Source organism: Molothrus ater, chromosome 14 (genome assembly GCF_012460135.2).
Source record: "Molothrus ater isolate BHLD 08-10-18 breed brown headed cowbird chromosome 14, BPBGC_Mater_1.1, whole genome shotgun sequence".
Taxonomy (NCBI): domain Eukaryota; kingdom Metazoa; phylum Chordata; class Aves; order Passeriformes; family Icteridae; genus Molothrus; species Molothrus ater.
The window spans coordinates 16879914-16886647 of NC_050491.2; positions in this window are offsets into that span (position 1 = coordinate 16879914).

A 6734-nucleotide genomic window follows, 5' to 3' on the forward strand; every position below is an offset into this window, starting at 1 on the left:
GAGCTGCTCCCAGGGTGTCAGAGCTGCAGAATGGGATCAGCCCGGGCTGGGGGTGCAGCAGAGCCCCCAGAGCCCCCAGAGCCCAGCAGGGACAGCAGGAGCTGCTCCCTGGCCAGGTTGGCAGGGCCTGGATCAGCTCTGGGATGCGGAGCTGAGGCTCAGCAGCTGCTCCAGGCGGGTCTGCCCTGCAGGGGCTGTGACAAGGGGACCTCAGGGAAGCATTTCTTGTTGTTCCTCCCTCCAGCCCACACAGGCAGGAAGGCGGGACAGGGACGTGTGATCCGAGCACTGTGCCTCCTCCAGCTGGCAGCTCGCACTCCTGCAGCTCCTGCCTGCTCTTTATGAGCCTGATGAGCATTCTCAATCAAGTGAAAAAGTGCCATGATTCAGAGGAGGAAAACAAAAATTATCTACAGAGCTGGAGCCACTGCCATGAGAAAGCATCAGACATGAGTGAGGTTACAGGGCGAGTCACAAGCTCTTCTGAGAGACGATATCTGCATATTTCTGCCCAGGATCAGAAAGGAAGGCACACAAAATAAAAAAAATAAAAAACCTCCTTCATGGTTTTCAGAAAAGTTTATTCTGAGTGCACCCAGGCCACTTAAATGTCACAGCTGTCACAAACTGCTCAGGGTTTATAATGTTCCTAAATTTCACAGGTAAGCTGGATTACAAGAGCACTGACCCCTTTTTTAACTTTGTACTTCATGTAATAAAAGTATTATCTTCAATCTGGTTTTGACTGGATTCCAAGTTTTCTGTTCTATGAGCCTTACGTAGCTGAGTCGTGTATTATCAGTGTTCTCCTGACCCCTATCACCCTCTTATTCTCAATAATATTCACTCAAAATTCACAAATAATTTGGTGACATTTAGCAAGCCATCTCAGCATCAGAGTGAAAGTTTTTTCAAGGAAGCAGTTGAAAGAAAATGATAGTGGAAGGTTATCAAAAGAGAAAGAAAAGTGCTTTCAATATCCAAGAGTACACAAAACAATTCAGTCCAAACATCCTAAAATACTGAGATGCGAGAGATCAGTTTTCATGTCAAAGGAAATTGGACAAAAATATATGGATGAAATGGATGAAGATATTTTAAGAAAGAAGGGATTTCTGGAAAAACTGTGAAAGGAGGAATACAGCAAACTATTTCTGCTAAGAAATGAGCTACTGAATCTCTGTTCCATTTAAACAATGCTGTCCCATGCTCTCTGCTTTAAAATAGGGCTAAAAAGTTACTCAAAAGGGCTGAGATAAAGAGAATGGTTCCTGCCTTTTCTCTCATGTTGGTCTTGTGTTAGTTCTTCATTCATTTATTCCCCTTTTTCTCATTCAATCTAAAATAAAAGCAGCTGTGAGAGAAAGAGTGTTTGCTCAGAGTAAACCTTGTATCAGGAACTTGGAATGTTCAAGGGCTGAGAACAAAGGCTCACAGGAAGTGAAAACAGTAATAATTCATTTAATATGTGCTCCAGATCCTCTGCACAGAGCATCAATATGAGCCTTTTAAAATTGAAAATTCATCATCATTTTGTATGTCTTTTCCTTTCTGGCTTGTGTGAATCATCTCCTTCTTTTGGACTAAGAAAAGAAGGCAATATTATCCCCTCTTTATAGGTGAAATACAGAAGATTAAGTGTCGTGCCACAAATCAAACAAAAGTCTTCAGAAGAGCTCCTGAAGCAAAGTCTGGTACTTTAACCATCTGATATTTTCCCTGTGCCAGGTGTTTCATTTTTATCCCAGTAGTTCAGGAGTTCCCATTAGCACAGAATTCATCCCAGCAATGGAAGGGGAGGAAATCAGAGTTCATGGAGGGGATCCCATCCTTCTCCTCATTCCCCTGTTTTCCCTTCTCTGGGGTGGGACAGGGCTCCAGGGAGGGAGCTGAGAGGGTGAGAGGAAGGGAAAGAGCAAACAACACCTTGCAGAGGCCACAGACATTTCCAGCACACAACACAGGAAGATTTTGCAGTTTTTGCCTGGCTCTGCCTGACACAGAGCCCAGTCTGGACCTTGGAGATAATGAGAGTGAGAGACTTGAGGGTGAAGACATCACAGGAGGGGTTTCTGGAGATTTGCCACCTCATCTTGGCATGCATTCATTAGATTTCACACCAAGGTGACAGAGAGCATTAATCTGAGTTTCTAATGTTTTTATAAATAATTTTCCATTGCTGTTCTCAGGCACTGAGTTCTGAACTGTGCAACAACTGGCTTTGCTTTCCATGCTTGCACTGAGATTGCAGAATTTTCAAAAGTGAGACTCCTGCCCTGTCCTTAACCCTTCAGGGGACGTGGGCTGATCTCACCCAGGTGAAAATCTCAGCAAGCAGCAGCATAAAATGTAATATTTGACAGGGATCCTGCTAAAGCCACTCAGGGGAGGGCCAGGTCCCAGAGCACACTGCTGCACCTTGCTCTGAGGCTTTTCTCTGTGCAGGTGTGACAACATCACCCCAGTGGGGATTTCAGAGCCTATTTACAGGGTTTCCTTGGCACAAGGGTAAAGGTGTGAAATACCATCCTAAGAAACCTCCACTTCAGGTATTCCCAGGTATGTGTGCCTTGGAATCAAATGAAAACCAAGTCAGGAGACTTTCCTGCAGTAGGATTTTGTCATCAGCATGATGTTGTTGTCTGCTACTGAAATAATCCTTCCAATCTGCACAGGGATGGGGCAGGGGATGCCCCTGCATTTTCCAGAGCACTGTTCCTGCATGGCTGTGCACAGATTATTTACACACCTTCCTACCTTGCCTTCTTCCACGTCCTGTTCCTAGTTTTAACCTGATACTGATTATATCTGCCCAGAAAACCCTATTAAAAATCAAAATAGCTTCTTGGGTCCATACAGGTAAGGTTGATCCCATACAAATAGAAGCTTCTCTTTCTGCCAGAAAGAAATTTTCCTTCCATTAATTCTGGGCTTCACAAATCGGTTTTAATTTTTGAAAATGCATTTAATAATTCTCACCTGATTTAAAAGGATAGAAAAGTAATGTCCTGATTAGGGATGTGGTCACCTCAATAATTACTTCCATCATGAAGAAACAACATCAGGATATATAAACAAACAGCCATGGGAGTTAATTTTGTATTTTAAGCAAAAGTTATTTACAAGTGTTGATTTATAAACTTTATATAAAAATGTGACCAAAGTAAAACTCAGAACTTCAAAACTGTCCTATAAGGCCTGCAGGTAAAGTCTAGAATTCAGAATTGTTGTCTTCATAACACCCAAGTCCTCCTTTGCATATGATTATCAATTATCAAAGTAAATTTTGAAAACTTCACAGCAGTGTAGCAAGTGGCAGGCCAACTAAATGTCAGTATTTTGCAATATTCAGCCTTGAAACTTTGAGGTATTTTGCCTTACTGTTGTTATTTTTATTGCAAGATTTTAAGGTCAGGAAAGATTATTATCTCATCTGATGCAGCTCCCTGCCTATCACAGCCATCAGCTCCCAGCCTGATCTCTCTGTGAGGAGCTGGAGAGGCACAGCTCTCACAAAATGTCAGTGCCTGAGCTGGCAGATGCACCAGCAGTTCCTGCAGGGGAAGGATCCACTGATGTGCCTGAGATGGGCTCAAAAATGCCAAACACCCCTCATCATTCCAGGAAGGGACTACAGTTTCAGCTTGCTATTACATTATATAGCAAATATTACATATATATATATATATTTGCTATTATATTATGTTATATCTGGAAAAACACTTCCCCAGCCTTACCTTGCTTTATTTGATTTCTGTGTGTGCTCAGAACCATCCCACAGATTTCTATGCAGAGCTATGTAAGTTCTTTAAAGAGCACGTTCATGTTTAACAGACAGACACACGTGCATGCACCCAATCCATTAAAATTCAACATACTGACTCGGGAATCTAGCAGATTCCTTATTCTGATTGCACTTTTCTGAGAGGGGATTAAGTGACGTTTCTTTGGAAAGTCAAACAGAAAGCCCAAGAGTGCCTGCAGTGCTGAGGCTCCGGCGTGGTGGGGGACTGACATCCCTGACTGCTGCTCTCTGGACAAACAGCTGTGCAGGGTGAAGCTGTGCTTCCCCAGCTGTTCATCATCCCCAGCCAGATGTTCCCATCCTGGAACCTGTGAGGTCACCTCCTCTCCTTCAGCACTGCCTGGTGCTTCTGCACAGAGCCACTGCCTGAGGGCTGAGGTGACACAGCCCCCTCGTCCTGGTGATGTCTTTTTTTGGCTACCTAAAAGCAGAGGCCGGACAAAACTAAGGGAATAAATGCAGTTCTATTTACTGAAGGACCTTCAAGTACATTTAGGGCAAACAAAGCCCCCCAGGAGCTGCACCCAAAAATAGATGATGGTTGACAATTAGGTTTTCATAATTCTGTAAGTTTGGGGCATTTGCATTTTGGGGGTTAATTTTCTAATTACAGCTTCAGGTAATGAAGTCATTCACCCCAAATTTGCTCCCCCCCAAACTCATTTTTGTTTAGATCTCTTGGGGCCTGAGGCAGTGAGGTGTCCTTGATTGCCAGGCCTGGAGAAGAATTGTTTTGTCTGCCCAAGATGGGAAAGCAGCAGCTCACACTGTACATGGAGTTCAGAGTTATACACCAAAGAACTGCAGGATTACAAATATATGAAAAATATAAAAGCTGAAATCCTCAGGCGTCACTGGGTCAGTTCACAGCCTCAGGACTGGGCTGGCTGGAGCTCCATGGGCAGATCCCTGATCAGCCTCACCCACACGGGGACGGTGCTGTGAGATCAGCCATGGGAACTGAGCAGGATTTCCCACCTGGGTGAGAGGATTGTGCCAAAGCCAGAGCTCACAAGTGGAATTTGGGGAGATGTCTGTGAAAATCTCAGCCTCTCTGGCTGTACTTAACTGGGCCTGCTTTATGTCTGCAGAGACAGCACTCACTGCTGGGTTAATCTGCTTCAATGCAATTTTAGGTGGGTTTGTGCAGGGGTTTAAGCAAGGTGAGCATGGAAATTGCAGCCTTTCTGCAGCATAAAACTGCTTTGCTACCTGCCATGACCTCTGAGGGTCTTTGGGCTCAGAACTAAAGCAGCGCCATTTCCCTCTGCTCCAGCTGAGGGAAGGGCCTGTGGCAGGATAAGACAAGGCTGGTGTTTGTGAACTTCCACAGAAGTTAGTTGTTCTAATACAGGTCTCTGTGGACAGCAGGCATTAGGTATTTCCAGATCAAAAAAGTTATTTTTAATCTAGCAATTAATCATCTTCTCAGCATAACATGCAGAGTTAAAATCTTAATGCCAAGGTATCACCAAAGAGGCCTGCACAGATCCTCCCTGCTCCAGCAACACAGGCCCAGTCTTTGAATTGCTTGATCCAGACTTAGTGGTGCTGGTACAGGAATTACTGGGATACATCTCCAGCCTAATTAATGCAGCACAATATTCTTCCCTTTTCTTGACTATTCAGCACCCAAGAGCAGCAGCAAAATCAGCAGCTTGTCCTGCCATTGGCTGAAGGCAGACAAGCAGGCAGATCTCATTATTCCACTGTTTATGGCAGTTTTATTTCCCTCTATAGAGGGGTTTGTTATAACATCAGTAAAAGTGTAGATGGCCTCAAAAAAATTCAACCAAGAACTAAATGCCAAAGCCAAACTTAGGGCAGAAAATGCCAAAAGCCATCCACAGATGAGAGGGAATTCGGCCATTTCAGCCTTCCCTTGCACAGTAACCAATCTGATATTTGAAAATGCATTTAAGAATTCTCACTTCATTTAGAAGGACAGAAAATTCAGGGTGTGTCACAGAGCAGGCTGCAGGACAGAGGAGCATCTGGAGTTAATGCCTGAGCACACCCATGGATGGGAGAGGGGACCTGGCAAAAATAACACCAAAAAGTGCAACAAGAGATGCAGGAAGAAAGAATTTGTTTGTGCATTAAAAGGACAAGAAAACTAACAGTACTAAAAGTAGATGGGACTGAAGCAGGAGAATTGTTCTCCCTGTAGCAGGAGAACCTATTTTAGATTTATTCATATTTAGGAAGGGTGTATGTGCAAAGTTTTGGGATTTAGCTTGCATTTACCAGCTTGCTGTACCAAATATTAATGAAGACTCTCTCCCCTCTGAAGGCATGAAGGTTTTTGTGGATAGTACCAGAGAAAAATAAACATTATATATTATCTAAACAACCACAGCTGGAGCTGTTACAAATTCAAAGTAAAAATAATTGCTTTCAGTTATAAATAACCAGGACACCTTCATCCACACTGCTCAGTGGATACACACAAATACAACATGCAGAGCACACTCATCAGTGGAAAAAAGAAAAGTACTCCCTGTTCCAGGCATATTAGAAGATGAAATCAGAAAAGCACTGCAAGAAATATATTGCTATAAACACCCAAAGGCAATTGTTCCAGTATATCACTTTAACACAGAAAATGTCAGCAACATCTGAAGTTTTCCAGATCACCTCAGAAAGTTCCTTAAAAGATGCCCTGATATATCATAATGAAGAATGACAACATCTCCATTGCTGGCAGAAGTGGTGCTGAATATTTGCTGTGTGGTTTTGAGTGGGAATATTGGGATCCCATTTTTCACCTGATCATGTGTTTTTCTGTTCAGATTTTTTTAATATACAAATAAAGAAACAAAAAAAAAATTCCAATCACTTAGCATTATTTTTAATTCTTTTTGCTACATGCAATATTACTCAATGCATTTTACTGTGAGGACTGAAGACTCTGAGGCAAGGGCTTGTC